At 41.2% G+C, this 13,254-nt stretch overlaps 1 protein-coding gene across 2 annotated transcripts in view; it reads right to left on the bottom strand.

The window, feature by feature from the left end:
• The window catches only part of SLC16A7 (solute carrier family 16 member 7), a 77,751-nt gene extending 69,475 nt beyond the window's left edge, over positions 1-8,276 (bottom strand). The window contains exon 1 of one of the 2 annotated variants that reach the window (XM_015855221.2): positions 8,191-8,276. The gene's annotated coding sequence lies outside the window, so the exon portion shown is untranslated. Of the gene's footprint in view, positions 1-3,065; positions 3,089-8,190 lie in introns of those variants that run through there. The other variant, XM_032443278.1, reaches the window with a different exon arrangement.
• Positions 8,277-13,254: the final 4,978 nt, after the last annotated feature.

Raw genomic sequence — 13,254 nt, 5'->3', positions numbered from 1 at the left:
AATCTATTTTATTAGAGGAGCATCTGGGTGTAATACTTTAAAAATAAACTGTTATATATCAACTAACTGCTATATTTTTCAGGAAATTGGTACAAGAAAAAAAGTGTTGCCGCTGAAACACATTGATGAGCAAGAAGAGCAGGATTAAGAACATAATTTTCAATATACAGCCTTTATGCAATACTTAAATACATCTAGAAGTGCAAGCTGATTACTTAGTTAAGAAAGAACATCTTGTTACATTATCAGTGGCTTATGCTGTCAGAGTCAGAAAAAGAACTTGTATTAGTTGTGGAAAGAACAGGCTTTCATATCTGATCATGTATGAACATATTTATGCAGGTTGCGTAAAACAATTAGCTTTACTAATAAACAGAATTGTGGAAATAATTTATCTCTCTTTTTTAATATATAGCAAAAATAATTCGAAGTTGGAAACCTTCAGTTGAATAAACACATGCTTTTGTGTCTGGGCAGTACCAGACACGGAAATGCACACATGACATATTCATTTCTTATGTCAAAGTGCCTTTTTAATAGTACAAGTGAGAGTGAGTCATCTATTCATGTGCAGATGAACTCTGCAAGCAAGCACTGTAGGGTGAGTTCACAGTGCTGTACAATCAGTAAGTGGGGAGAAACTTATGGAACAAATCTATACTGCAGAGTCCATGTCTCCCTCTCCTGCAGTCATAGACTTTAGATCTTTACTCAAGGAAATCTAAATGGAATAATCTTTAATAGATTTATGCGTTAAGAGTAATGTTAAATTAAATGTTTCTGACCATGTCTTTTTGCAAAGTACTCCTGGAACTCAAGAATTCTCAAGCTAAATAATAAGATTCAATATCTAATTTTTATTTTCTAGATTGTTGTACTGAGGTTTGAGAATTATATTTTTGATGGTTAGTTTTCCTTGTAGTATATTTTATTTATTCTTTTATTAGAATCACATTTGGAAGAAATCTTGTTATACGAGTGTGCCATTTTGTGATAGGATAAAACAATTCATCAACAAAAAAAATATTGCTACAGCCTACAATAAGCACACAGATAGAATAAAAGCTAAAGTCAACATTCTTTCTACTACTTTCTCACAAGTAAGTAAGTAAATAAATAAGTAAATAAAGACTTCTTGAAACTACTGTGAAAATATGATCCATCATTCTGCTTCTGATAGCTTGAAGGTATTAGCCTTCATGAAATTCCTCAAAATAATAACATCTCTTGCACTTCTACTCTGTTTTTGCCTCTTCAATTTGTCATTCTTCAAGGCTACATATTTTCCTTTACCCATGAGATCTGAAAAGCAGAAATAATAAACAAAACACACTAAGAGTAAAGAATGTAAACACTTGCAAGTCTAAAGGTAACATACCTACTGGTTATTATGGAGGAGTATCATCTACTCCATATAAAAGCTATCTTACAAGTGAGGATGTAACCGTTTCCAGTTTTAGCGTGGAAAATACAGCATACCAGTAAGATGAGCAGAGCAAAAAGGTTACTTTGATATCTCCCCCTGTTCTAATAGGCGGAAAATGCTCCCACAGAAAGAAATGAGGGGAAATGAAGGACATAGAAGGACACATAAAAGTACTTGTTTCAAGACAGAAATCATTTTGATAATGATTAAGAGAAATAATTTTCATTTAAACGAATCAGGCAAGTCAAAGTCAGTGATCCAAATGTCTTTGGAAGCAATCAAAAGAGCGTACTCAGCCCTTAATGTATGTAAACAAAGAGCAACCCAGTGGAATTGCACTAGAGTACAGAGACAAAATACTTGAGTCACAGAAACAGGAAATGACAATTAGCATTACTGTCATATTCTTTTAATGCATCTCTGAACATAAGAGACAGAAAATGCCACAGTGTGCTCAGATGTCAGCTTTAAACGTCCTTCCCTGGTTTCTCAGACTTATGCAAGTTTGGACATTACATTCACTAACTTCACTTACAAATCTCTTTCACTGTACTAATACAGCTAAAACCAAAAGAGGTCATATATGACACTGTGCTGCACTGTTGCTATGTATTAATAAATAATTAACCTACATTGAAATAAAGCACTCTTGTATCCAGAATAACAACAACAAAACATCTCCCTTAGGATAACTACATCAGAAAAACATTAAAATAAAGCCCTTATGCTTCTAGACAGCATAATTATATCTACAAAAGAACAAGAGCAAAGGATCTCCTTTTCCCTTACTCTTCGCAAACTCAAAATACGCTTCATGCTTCATATAAGCTATTATGGCATATACTTTTCTCATTTTCTTTGAATATACAACCCACAGGTCTCAAAATATACAAGTTTTAATCACTTTTTTTCCAAAACCTGGTGCTGTGACTTCTAATTATGGGCTACTGAGTCCCTTTATTCACCTTTATTAGCAGTAGAAGAGTGGAAGAGAGGCAACGTAATGAAAGACAAGGAGTTAGGACCCCTGTGTAACACAATGAGCAAAGATACTCTAAATTCCTTAGGACAGAAAGGAAGTCCTCAGTTTAACACTATATAAAAATTACTATAAGGAGTACATCTTATAAAGTATTTGGTAATTGGCTGATAGGTCCACTGTCTTCTTCAGCTTACAGAACTGATTTCCCTGTCGGTGAGGCTCTATTCTCTCTACCTCCTCTGTTCTCTCCACCAGCTCCCTGACACACACCACTCAGCTCACTTGAGTCTCTGTCCCGAACACACTTTTTCCCAACCCTTAAATCACCCTTATTTCCAGCTGGCAGTTTATATCTCCCCATTCTCCATTTCTAACACCAGCAGAAAGCATTGCTGAGGACAAGGGTCAAGCACCCAGTTTCAGACCCAAAGCCAGTCCTATTTATAGCATCATTAAGGTTGAAAAAGACCACAGAGATCATCTAGGTCAACTGTCAACCCACAATCACCATGCCCACTAAATCATGTCACTCAGTGCCACATCTAAATGATTCTTGAATACCTCCAGGGACAGTGACTCAACCACCTCCCTGAACAGCACAGTAAGTTCCAGCACTTGATCACTCTTACTGAGAAGAAATTTTTCCAGATAACCTACCTGAATCTCTCCTGGTGAAACTAGAGGTCATTGTCTAATGGCTCATGTTCTGATGGTTGTCAATTAGCCCTTTTCCTGCTTGCAGCTTTTCAGCCACTATGCTGCAAGCCTGTAGCGATGAATAGGGCTGTTGTGACTGAGGTGCAGGACTCGGCACTCGGTCTTTTGAGCAGCTGGCCTCAGCCCATTGATCCAGCCTATCTAGATCTCTCTGGATAATAATAATAACGCATTTTGCATGTATATTTCTTTTCATAGCAACGGTAAATCCTCTTTGGCTTGTTTGGGCAGGACGGGCCCATAAGACGTTGACACTTGTAGTATTGTACACTTCTAGTAGTGTACACATTTGTTTTCAATATTTCTTGGATATGGAAAACAAGCACTGAGAAGTATAAGCCTAAAGCTGATGCAGAAACAATTTGAAATTTTATCTTTTACTGTCTCATTTTTGCTTGTCCCATAGACTACAGGTGTGCCTAAATAACTTCTTATACTTGCAAGCATGTTGCTGAGAATAAAAGCTAAAATGTACATTAATGTTTATATTTCTTTGAAAAGAAAACCACTTATATACTTGGGAATTACGCAGCATTGCTTTGGGACTGATTTTACTAATTTCTGCTGCATGCACATCATGCAAAAGGCAACATTCATCACTGTACTATCACTACGCAAATGGTAAAAAATCTTCGATGTTGAATACACTTTGAACACAATTACTAGTCACTGTTTTATATTCATTATCCCTGTGTGCCAAAATTGAGAGTGCTGCCAACAGTTTGATTCCATAGAGGCCATCTGATGAGAGCAACATGTCTGAAGGAGTAGCAGGAGCCTTCTAATAGCTGAGGGAAGATAAGCTAATCTAAAGAACTTCTTAAAAATATAAAGACAATAAAAGCCATTCATATAGGACATGATCTGAACAGTATTCTGTGCAGCATATGCTTTCTGAATGTTCCCACACTGATCATCACCTTGATCACCACCTACAGCTGAGTCCGCCACAGGAAAACCTGATCCACAGAAAAAAACAAAAATGATCTGAAAGTGAAATAACTACCAAACTTCCTGTCAAAGCAACTGGAAAGTATTTTTTGAGTGGCAAACATATCCTCCATGTGTTTGGGCAAGTCTAGTCTGCAGAGATTTACATGTGCATTGTTAAAATCATACACTTTCATCATCTTTTATAGGAACAATAAGAAACGAATGCCAAATCCACCATGATTTCCACTATTACTCAAACAACCGCCTCCTTGTTGGTTCAGTATTTCACATTGAATAATCAGGACAACAAGTCCAAACAACACACATCAACGGCTAAATAAATAAATAATCACCTCAGAGTTAAACTTGTTCTCTATTACTTTCTGATTTTGTGAATTAAGATCAATTCCATTTCTTAAGCCACCCAGAGAAAAAGCGTGTAATGGGAAGTGTCAAAGTAAAGTCCTATTTTTGTCCTATTATTTTTCTTCTTTCTCTATTGGGATTTTTTTATTTTTTTTTTTAACTGCCCTATTAATGTCAATATCCTTTTGATAATACTTATTCACTTTTTCAGCAATTGCTTTCCATGCACACATCTTATTACATATTACTGCAAGCATCATGAGACAGGAAAGCACTATGTCCTGAAAATAATATATATTATTTATTATATAATATATATATATATATATATATATATATATATATATATAATTATATATTATATAATATATATAATAATATATATATATGTAGGAAGTAATTGGTGACTTGAGCTTGATGATAACAAATAAAGGAACCACCTAACATCACTTTATATACTAAATTCAAAAATATAATCAATAAAAGGAGCTGATGATAAGGAATTGTTCTAAAGGGATGTGGGAGGCAAATGGATAAGGTCAGGCTCTTCTTGGTCATGTGTAATAATAGAACAAGCATAGGAAGTTCCATACTAACATGTGGAAGAACCTCTTTATGGTAAGGATGATGTAGCATTGGAACAGGCCACCTAGAGAGGCTGTAGTCTCTTTCTATGGAGATGTTCAAGACCCATCTGTGTGCCTACCTGTGTGACCTATTGTAGGGTACCTGCTTTAGCTGGTGGTTGGACTCAGCGATCTCTTGAGGTCATTTCCAATCCCTGCAATTCTGTGATCACCTCTCCTCCAGACATAATTATTATAAATTAAAACTCAAGAGATTGCAAAGAAAAAAAAAAACAAACAAATAATCAAACAAACAAAACTGAGACTCCTTCTAGTTTGCCAGACACCATAACTATGTCATCATAACTATGAATTTGTTCTTCAGTAAAAGCTTGTTTTGACTCTTTAACTACAGAACAACAGCTATAAAAAATACTGAAAATACATGATAGAATGTAAAGCTAAGCAAGTTAGCCCAACATCCTATATTACTCAAGTTATAGAATATCATACCCTTACTCCCACATCCCAACTACTTTTGCTTAGGTTCCAAGGTTCACAATAAAATTACGAAACTTGGCACAATGGCTCAGAAATACAAACATGCCAAAGAATGCAGGTTTGGACTGGGATGCATACGTGGAACAAAGCCTGTTTCTCACATTTCCTTGATACATAAAACAGCTGACGAATGAAATCCTATTTTCTGATGCAATATTCTCCTTGGTACTGTACAAACATTAGGACATCATATATATATTATCTGAACAGATACAGGAAATATTTGCTATCAATTATTAAAAAAATATTTTAAAAAATATTAAAAATAATTAGGATAGACAAAGACCATTTTTCTTGTCTTGACTCTCACGTAAGAAAATGGACAGCATTAACTCTAGCAAAGAAAGTTAGGTATAGAATTAATTCAGAATTTCACTCAGACATCATCTTTACTAAAGCTGAAATCTACTTAAGAAAAATTCTACTCTTCACAAGTATCCAGTGATGTTGCAATAGGAGAAAAATCAGGTGAGGTGTAGTCTCCTTCCTTAAACAATAACCAGGAGATACTGCAAGCAAAGCCACATGCATGTCATAAAAAGAGGACAAGAAATATATTACTAAAGTGGATTTTTTTCTTTTTTCCTAAAATGAAGGAACAGAAAACCAATGGATACCAGAAGTATGCATACACAAAGGAATAGTAAAAATGTAGAAAGTAGTGAACAAAATCCAAGGAAGAAAAGTAATGAAAAAAAAATATATTTTTAACAAAATCACTCATACACACACACACACACACACAAAATCCATGACCTCCAGCTACCAGTATTTGCCTTACTCAAAGACATGCTTTGCTCTGAAATCACTTATACTAGAAACACTGTGTTCCAAACTAAGTTAGCTGAGCTATTCAGATATGTGAAGTTATAGTTCTGTAATTAATTGCTCACACTATAGAAACTTTTGAAATATAGTTTCTTGTTTTCCTTTTATGTGGAAGCCATTCAGTACTCATTCTCAAGTATGATATCCAAAGTCAGCAATCATGGAAGAAGAGGGGAGAGAGCTGTCTTTAAAAGTAAGAAGGGAATCATTTATGTATTATTTACGAATTTAATATGTACAAATAAAAACACTGCCACTTTTACTGAACTACTTGTCAGTTTCCTGTTTCCTTTAAATATCAGTCTACTCCCTCCCCCGTCATGGAGACCAACTTTCATATCATGGTTCATCTAGAGAGCAAAGGCAGTATTTCACTGTCTCAACTAGTGTGCAGTTAAGTTTATGGCTCCGTTCCTGCAAGGGAAGCTGCAAGCACCCCTTTCATTGCTATTTGATATGTAACTGGAGACACAGGTGAATGTCACTATGGAGACACAGGTGGTTATTATGGAGACCACAGAGTCAGGAATGGATGCCTGCAGAAGGCATCCGCATCCCTCAGTTTACTGAAAGCTGTTTGGTGGAAAAGCAAGAAAAATCTCAGTAAGATTTCCTCTTTGCTTAAAAGTTCAGGCTTGCATCTAATAAATAAATAAATAAATAAATAAATAATAAAAATGCTTTCTCTAAATGTTATTTTTCTCTGTTCAGTTTTCTTGTTCACCTCTGGTTTGAAAAGCAGCAGTATGTCTGCGTGATTGCAGTGTGCCTGCTGGATGAAGAGACCAGTGGCCCTCCCTGGAGCACCAGAACACATTTTGGTCTTCAGAATGTGAAAAGGTATGTGTTAGGGCCGTATCCCACCTCCAGTGTCTTATAACGGGCACTTCAACCAGGGCACAGAGATCTGTGTGCACACAGAAACCCTTTTCTTTCGGGACAAGGCTATCAATGCCCCACACAAGAGAGACTTCAAGGACGCTGTGTCCCCTGTGTGCTAGCAGAGGTCATATAAAAATAACGATGGAGGAGTGTTTTCCCGGCTCTGGTACCAGTCACGGGGAGAGCTGGATGAACAGCCTCTGAGCAAAGCCAGCGGTGTTTGGAGATGATGAACCAGCGCTGCTGGGCTCGCAGCGGCCCTGCCCACGCCAGGCAGAGCTTCAGTGCAGGGTCCCCGCAGACCCTCCCCGAGCACAGCGGCGTGACGTCGCCGCTCCCCTAGGGGCCACTGCCTCCAAGTGACGCCCAGTCAGGCACACTGATGTAGCCTCGCTGCCGCTCTTCCCGCCCACGTCTCCCGGCGGAGCTGCCCCGAGGCGGAGGCGGCCCTGGCCGCGGACCCGCTCTGCGAAGAGCGGGAGGTGCGGCAACGCCCTGGGATGCGGCCTCGGCTCGGCCCCGCCGCCCGCCTCCCCGCCTCCCCGCCCGCTGTCAGCGCCCGGCGGCCGCATGGGCACGGCGAGGCGTGCGGCGCCTCTCAACAGCGGCTGCTTCGGGACCGGCGGGCAGCGCCCGCGAGGGGCGGTGTCCGTCCTTTCATCCATCCATCCATCCACCCATCCATCCGTCCATCCATCCGTCCGTCCGTCCATCCATCCCCGCGTGGGTGGCGGCTCGTGTGCGTGAGCGTGTGTGTGACTGACACTGCGGCGCGCACAGCGAACGGGGCTGGGGGGGGATGGGGGGGGACGCCGGCGCGCCCCGGCTGTGGCAGCCCCGTCTCCGTCCCCCGGAGCCCTCCCCGATGGGGGCGACCTCAGCGGCCTCGCTGCTCCTCCTCCTCCCTCCTGGCGGGTAGGTTACGTTACCTGGTCTCTAGCTCGGGCTGGATCTAATCCCGCGGCCGCCGCCGGCTTCTCTTGCTGCCGCGGGGGTGAGCGGGGCTATGAATTTATTTATTCCCCATGAGGCGGCCTCGGCAGCAGAGCCACGGCAGGAGAGCCCGGGCCGGGTGGTTGGGAGGGAGGCCCGGGTGCTGCTGCGGGGCCGACGGGGCGCCGCTGTCCCGGGGGTGCTGCGGGGGAGCGGCCGAGGCGCTTCAGCACCGGCGCGGCGGGGCGGGGGCTGCGGAGGAGACGCCTCCCGGGCTGCCCAACCCGGCTCCGCGGGGCAGGCGGGGGCGCGGCGCCCGGCCCGGAGACGACGAGCCAGCGAGAAAGGCAGCGCCCGGCCCCCGCCCGACCCAGCGCCCGCGTGGTGTCTCGGCCGCGTGTCACGCTCCTCACCTCGGCTCGGCCAGGACGAGTCGTGTCCGTCCGCCCCGTCGCCCCACCCCTCTGTCCTTCTCAGCGGGACACGGGGCACCGAGTGTTGCACATTATGAGGCTGTTTGCACTCGCTGGCTGTTCCACACAAAGGTTACAGCAAGGCGAGCCAAGCTTATGTCAAGAAAAAATGACAGCGATCTTAGCGTGGAAAATGGGAGAACTTCACCGTATCAAGCAGCAAATCTGGCCGTGAGGAATGAGTTCTTGATTGAAGTCGTGGCTCTCTCTCCCTTTTCCCTACCTCCACACTCCCCAGAAAAATTCAGGAACTGTTTTGTATAAGCCATGAACATACTTCTGAGAACAGCCATTAAATCATCCCCAAATTCTGTCCTTGAGGCTAAACTCCTATGGGTAAATGATGGAACATAACCACATCATTAGATAATTAAAGCCTTTACCATAAATGCCTATTCTCATGGGTAATGTTGCATGTCATGTGCAACATTTTAAGTAATCTGAAAAGAAGTAGTTACAGTTATTGACATTATGTTGCAAAATATGTACAAAAAGTAAATGTGAAGACCATGTGATTTTTTTTTTAATTATTTTTAAAATAACTTTAATGCACTCAGAGCATTTGGTTCAAACTTTACAAACTGGACCTTCACAGGCATTTTAAGAACTGGGAGTACATCTTTATGGATATGGAGAGAAGTTGGGTATTAGTTGAGAATATTCAGCTTGCTGAGCTGCTGTTGAGCAACAGGGGGACTTGATAGGCTTTTCTATATTCTGCTAATAATGTTTGCATCCCTTAGCTGGAGTCAGCTAAAATGTACATTGACCTTTCTAAAATTTTCTGGGGGGAAAAAAAAACAAAAAAAAAAAAACAAAAAAACCCAGCAGAATACCCCAGAAAAGTTTTATTTTTCCTGTATAAAATTTACATTCAATAAGAAGATAATTCCTTCTTTCTCTAAGATGCTTTTATTAAAATGTTTCTATCATCAGCCTCTACTGGAAGTTCTTCAGCTTCAGAAAAAGGGAGTAATTTATCACGTGCCTGTAAAGCAGCCAGCTCTCTCCTGTCCCTGAACAGATGCTGGCACAAGTTGTTTAAGGAGCAGTAAATAGTTCTCCAAGTGACATAGAAAATGCTTTTATTTCTGAAACAAACAGAACATTTTAGAGCTGTTTTTTGTGGCATCACATAAGTAGTAACTGAGTTACTTGCCTAGTCCCAAGGTCGTTTTTAGGAGTAAATATCCACAAGGACTGCCAGTGCTGCTCATGAAACTCACAGCTGTACTAATGCAAGTAGCAGTGTCAGTCATCTCCTGTGCAAGTGTATGATGGAAGCTGTGCCCAGAATACCCATGGTCACAGGGTCTGTCCTGGCATCAGGTCACACTAAAGGCTTTGGAAGACAAAAAAAATACAAACCACTTGTGAGAGGCCAACTATACCAAGCAGTGACTCCTGGATATACAAGCAAAGGGGACTTTGGTTCAAATGCCGTGCTCAAACTCATGATCACTTCCAGGCAGGCCCACAACTACAAGACCACAGGTGTTTAAATTAGGATCATCTGGGCTGCTATTGCTGAAATGCAGACTTTAAACTTGGCACTGTGTTAGTGGTAAGCTGTATTCTATACTGAAACACCTTGTGTGCCCTGAAGAAAATTGTAGGCCATAAGGGGCTTCATATAGTATGTGTAAAATTCAGAAAAACATGGTTACATTGTCTTTCTCAGTGAAGTATGAACAGTTCACATAATGCTTTGCAGAATGTCAAAAAAGAGTGGTTTTCCAATGGAACTGAAACAGTGAATGCATGAAAATACAAACGGTGATGGTTTTTTTCACTTTATAGTTCTATTTCCTCTTCAGTTTGCCTTAATTTGAATGAATACATAACTGTATAAATATAAGTTTAGATTTTCTTTTTGTATAAATGTATGCAATGTATGTTTTGGATAATAAAATTCACAGATACATTGTATTTGCTATTCTAGTGTGTACTAGTACATACTGGACACTATATAGTACAATATATAATACATTAAAATAGATGTATTCTGTGCATATATAAGTATTTATGCATTGGTGTATCTATATAGAACTAGAAGACAACATTAGCATGCTGTTACATAACACTACACATATTCCATATATATTTATGTGCCCCAAGCAGTTTCTTCATATGACTCTTTTCAGAGCAGTCCCTCTAGGAAAGGTCCGTGAATCTTAATTAACCTATTGTTGCTGTACGCTTCATCACATTTTTCTAGTCTGAGGCAGAGACTGAACACAAGCTAGCTGCAATTAAAGCAGTGTGTGATTCTGGCCAGCAGCCTGAACAAGTTTGGATACAGCTCAGTGTCCTGCTTAAAGTGACAAAAAGCTACCATTTAAGAATGATTTTATTTTTATGCAGCTCCAGTTTTCACTGGCATTAGGTTTTTAAAGCAAGTGCTCTCTTTTGTGAGTGCTACAGAATGAGGGCTCTGAAGTGAGGCAGGTCCCTGACACAGATAAAAAAAGCCCTGTCATTGTCCTACACCCTTCCAGTCTTTGAGAAGCTCCAGTGTAGGCAGCCTATTATTCAAAGTAAGAATGTTCACAGCCACACTCTAAGGGTAAGAATTAAAAATGTATTAGTGACAGTGATTAATAATTTACATGTGAATTTCAAGAAGCTAGCGAAGGTTCCAAGCAGTGTCTGTACATGTGTATATGTTTTGTGTGTGGAGGGTGATGCCGTGTATGTTTCAGTTATCTTTTTGAAGAAATAAAGCAAAATTACCCACTGTATATGTGAAAAGAAGTTACATGTTTGGTTATTCATTCCACATCCATTTGGCAATGAGACAGACTTTGGGAGACTGCATGTTATGTGTTCTCCTCTCTGGATTCATAACAACTTGAGGTCCTTTTAGTGAATTTAATGGAATTTGTTTTTAAGAATTATTTTTCTCCAAAGAAAAATAAAATGCTGCTGGTATTGAATGCCTGATGTTATTATGTGAATCTGTCCAACAATCATTTGTGTAAGTTTTATACTAGATTAGTCTATTTGCCCCATTACCACTTGTTTCATTTGAATGCAATATTTTCCTCTGCTACCTCACCAGTTATGCCTTCTGATCACAGTCTGGGCCTAAAGGGTCTTGGTGTCACTGTTCTACAGTTTTTGTATGATTACATGCTGATTACATGCTTTTTCTAGACTGAATTTTGTTCCATGCAAACACTGTTCAATCTTATCTCATGTACGCAGGCAAGCTAGAATCATAGAATCATAAAATCGCAAGGTTGGAAAGGACCTACAAGATCATCTAGTCCAACCATCCTCCCTACTGAAAACCCCAAAACCATATCTCCTACCTCCCTATCCAGACGCCTCTTGAACACTGCCAGGGATGGTGACTCCACCACCTCCCTGGGCAGCCATTCCAGTGCCTGAACACTCTCTGAGAAAAAAAGTTCCTTCTTATGTCCAGTCTAAATCTCATCAGTTTGTTGCCTGGGAGAAGAGGCCAAGCCCCTCCTCATCACAACCCGCCTTCATGGAAGTTGTAGAGTGCAATGAAGTCTCTCCTGAGCCTCCCTGAGCCATTCCTCATTAGACTTGTGCTCCAGACTCCTCACAAGTTTTGTTGCCCTTCTCTGGACACATTCCAGGGCTTCAATGTCTTTCTTGTAGTGAGGAGCCCAAAACTGAACACAGTACTTGAGATGCAGCCTCTTCAGAGCTGAGTACAGAGGGATGATCACCTCTCTGCTCCTGCTGGCCACACTATTTCTTACACAGGCCAGGATGCTGTTGTCCTTCTTGGCCACATGGGCACACACAACACCCCCAGGTCCCTTTCCTCTTCACAATTATCCAGCCACTCAGCCCCAAGCCTATAGCACTGTATGGGGTTATTGTGGCCAAAGTGCAGGATCCAGCACTTGGCCTTGTTGAATATCATCCCATTAACCTCAGCCCAGCGATTCAGCCTATCCAGATCCCTCTGGAGGGCCTCCCTACCCTCAGGCAGATCAGAGCCACCTCCCTACTTGGTGTCATCTGCAAACTTACTGAGGGTACACTCAGTTCCCTCATCCAGTTCGTCAGTGAAGATGTTAAACAAGAGGGGCCCTAGAACCGACCCCTGGGGGACACTAATTGTAACGGGTACCAGTTGGACTTAACTCCATTAACCATTAACCTCTGGGCAAGACCCTCTAGCCAGTTCCTTACCCAAAGAAGGGTATACCTGTCTAAGGCATGGGCTGCCAGTTTCTTCAGGAGGATACTGTAAGAGACCATGTCAAAAGCTTTTCTGAAGTCTAGGTAGACTACATCAACAGCCTTACTCTCGTCTACCAGCCTGGTCACCCAATAGTAGAAGGAGATGAGGCTGGTTAAGCACGACCTGCCTTTCATGAATCCATGCTGGCTGGGCCTGATCCCCTGGATGCCATGCACATACCGTGTGATCTCACCCACAGTGCCTGTGTTCATTTCCAGCAATGCTCAGTGTCATCATTAGAACCATATTGGTAATTCACATCAGCCACTTTCTGTAAGCTTTGCATAAACCACTGTGTCCAATTGAACCCTCACACATGAACACAAAAAGCCCATCCACTAACATGAAATTTTAATCCT

Source organism: Coturnix japonica, chromosome 1 (assembly GCF_001577835.2).
Source record: "Coturnix japonica isolate 7356 chromosome 1, Coturnix japonica 2.1, whole genome shotgun sequence".
Classification (NCBI taxonomy): domain Eukaryota; kingdom Metazoa; phylum Chordata; class Aves; order Galliformes; family Phasianidae; genus Coturnix; species Coturnix japonica.
The sequence above is the reverse complement of the archived record's forward strand: the minus strand, read 5'-3'. Positions and strand labels throughout refer to the sequence as shown.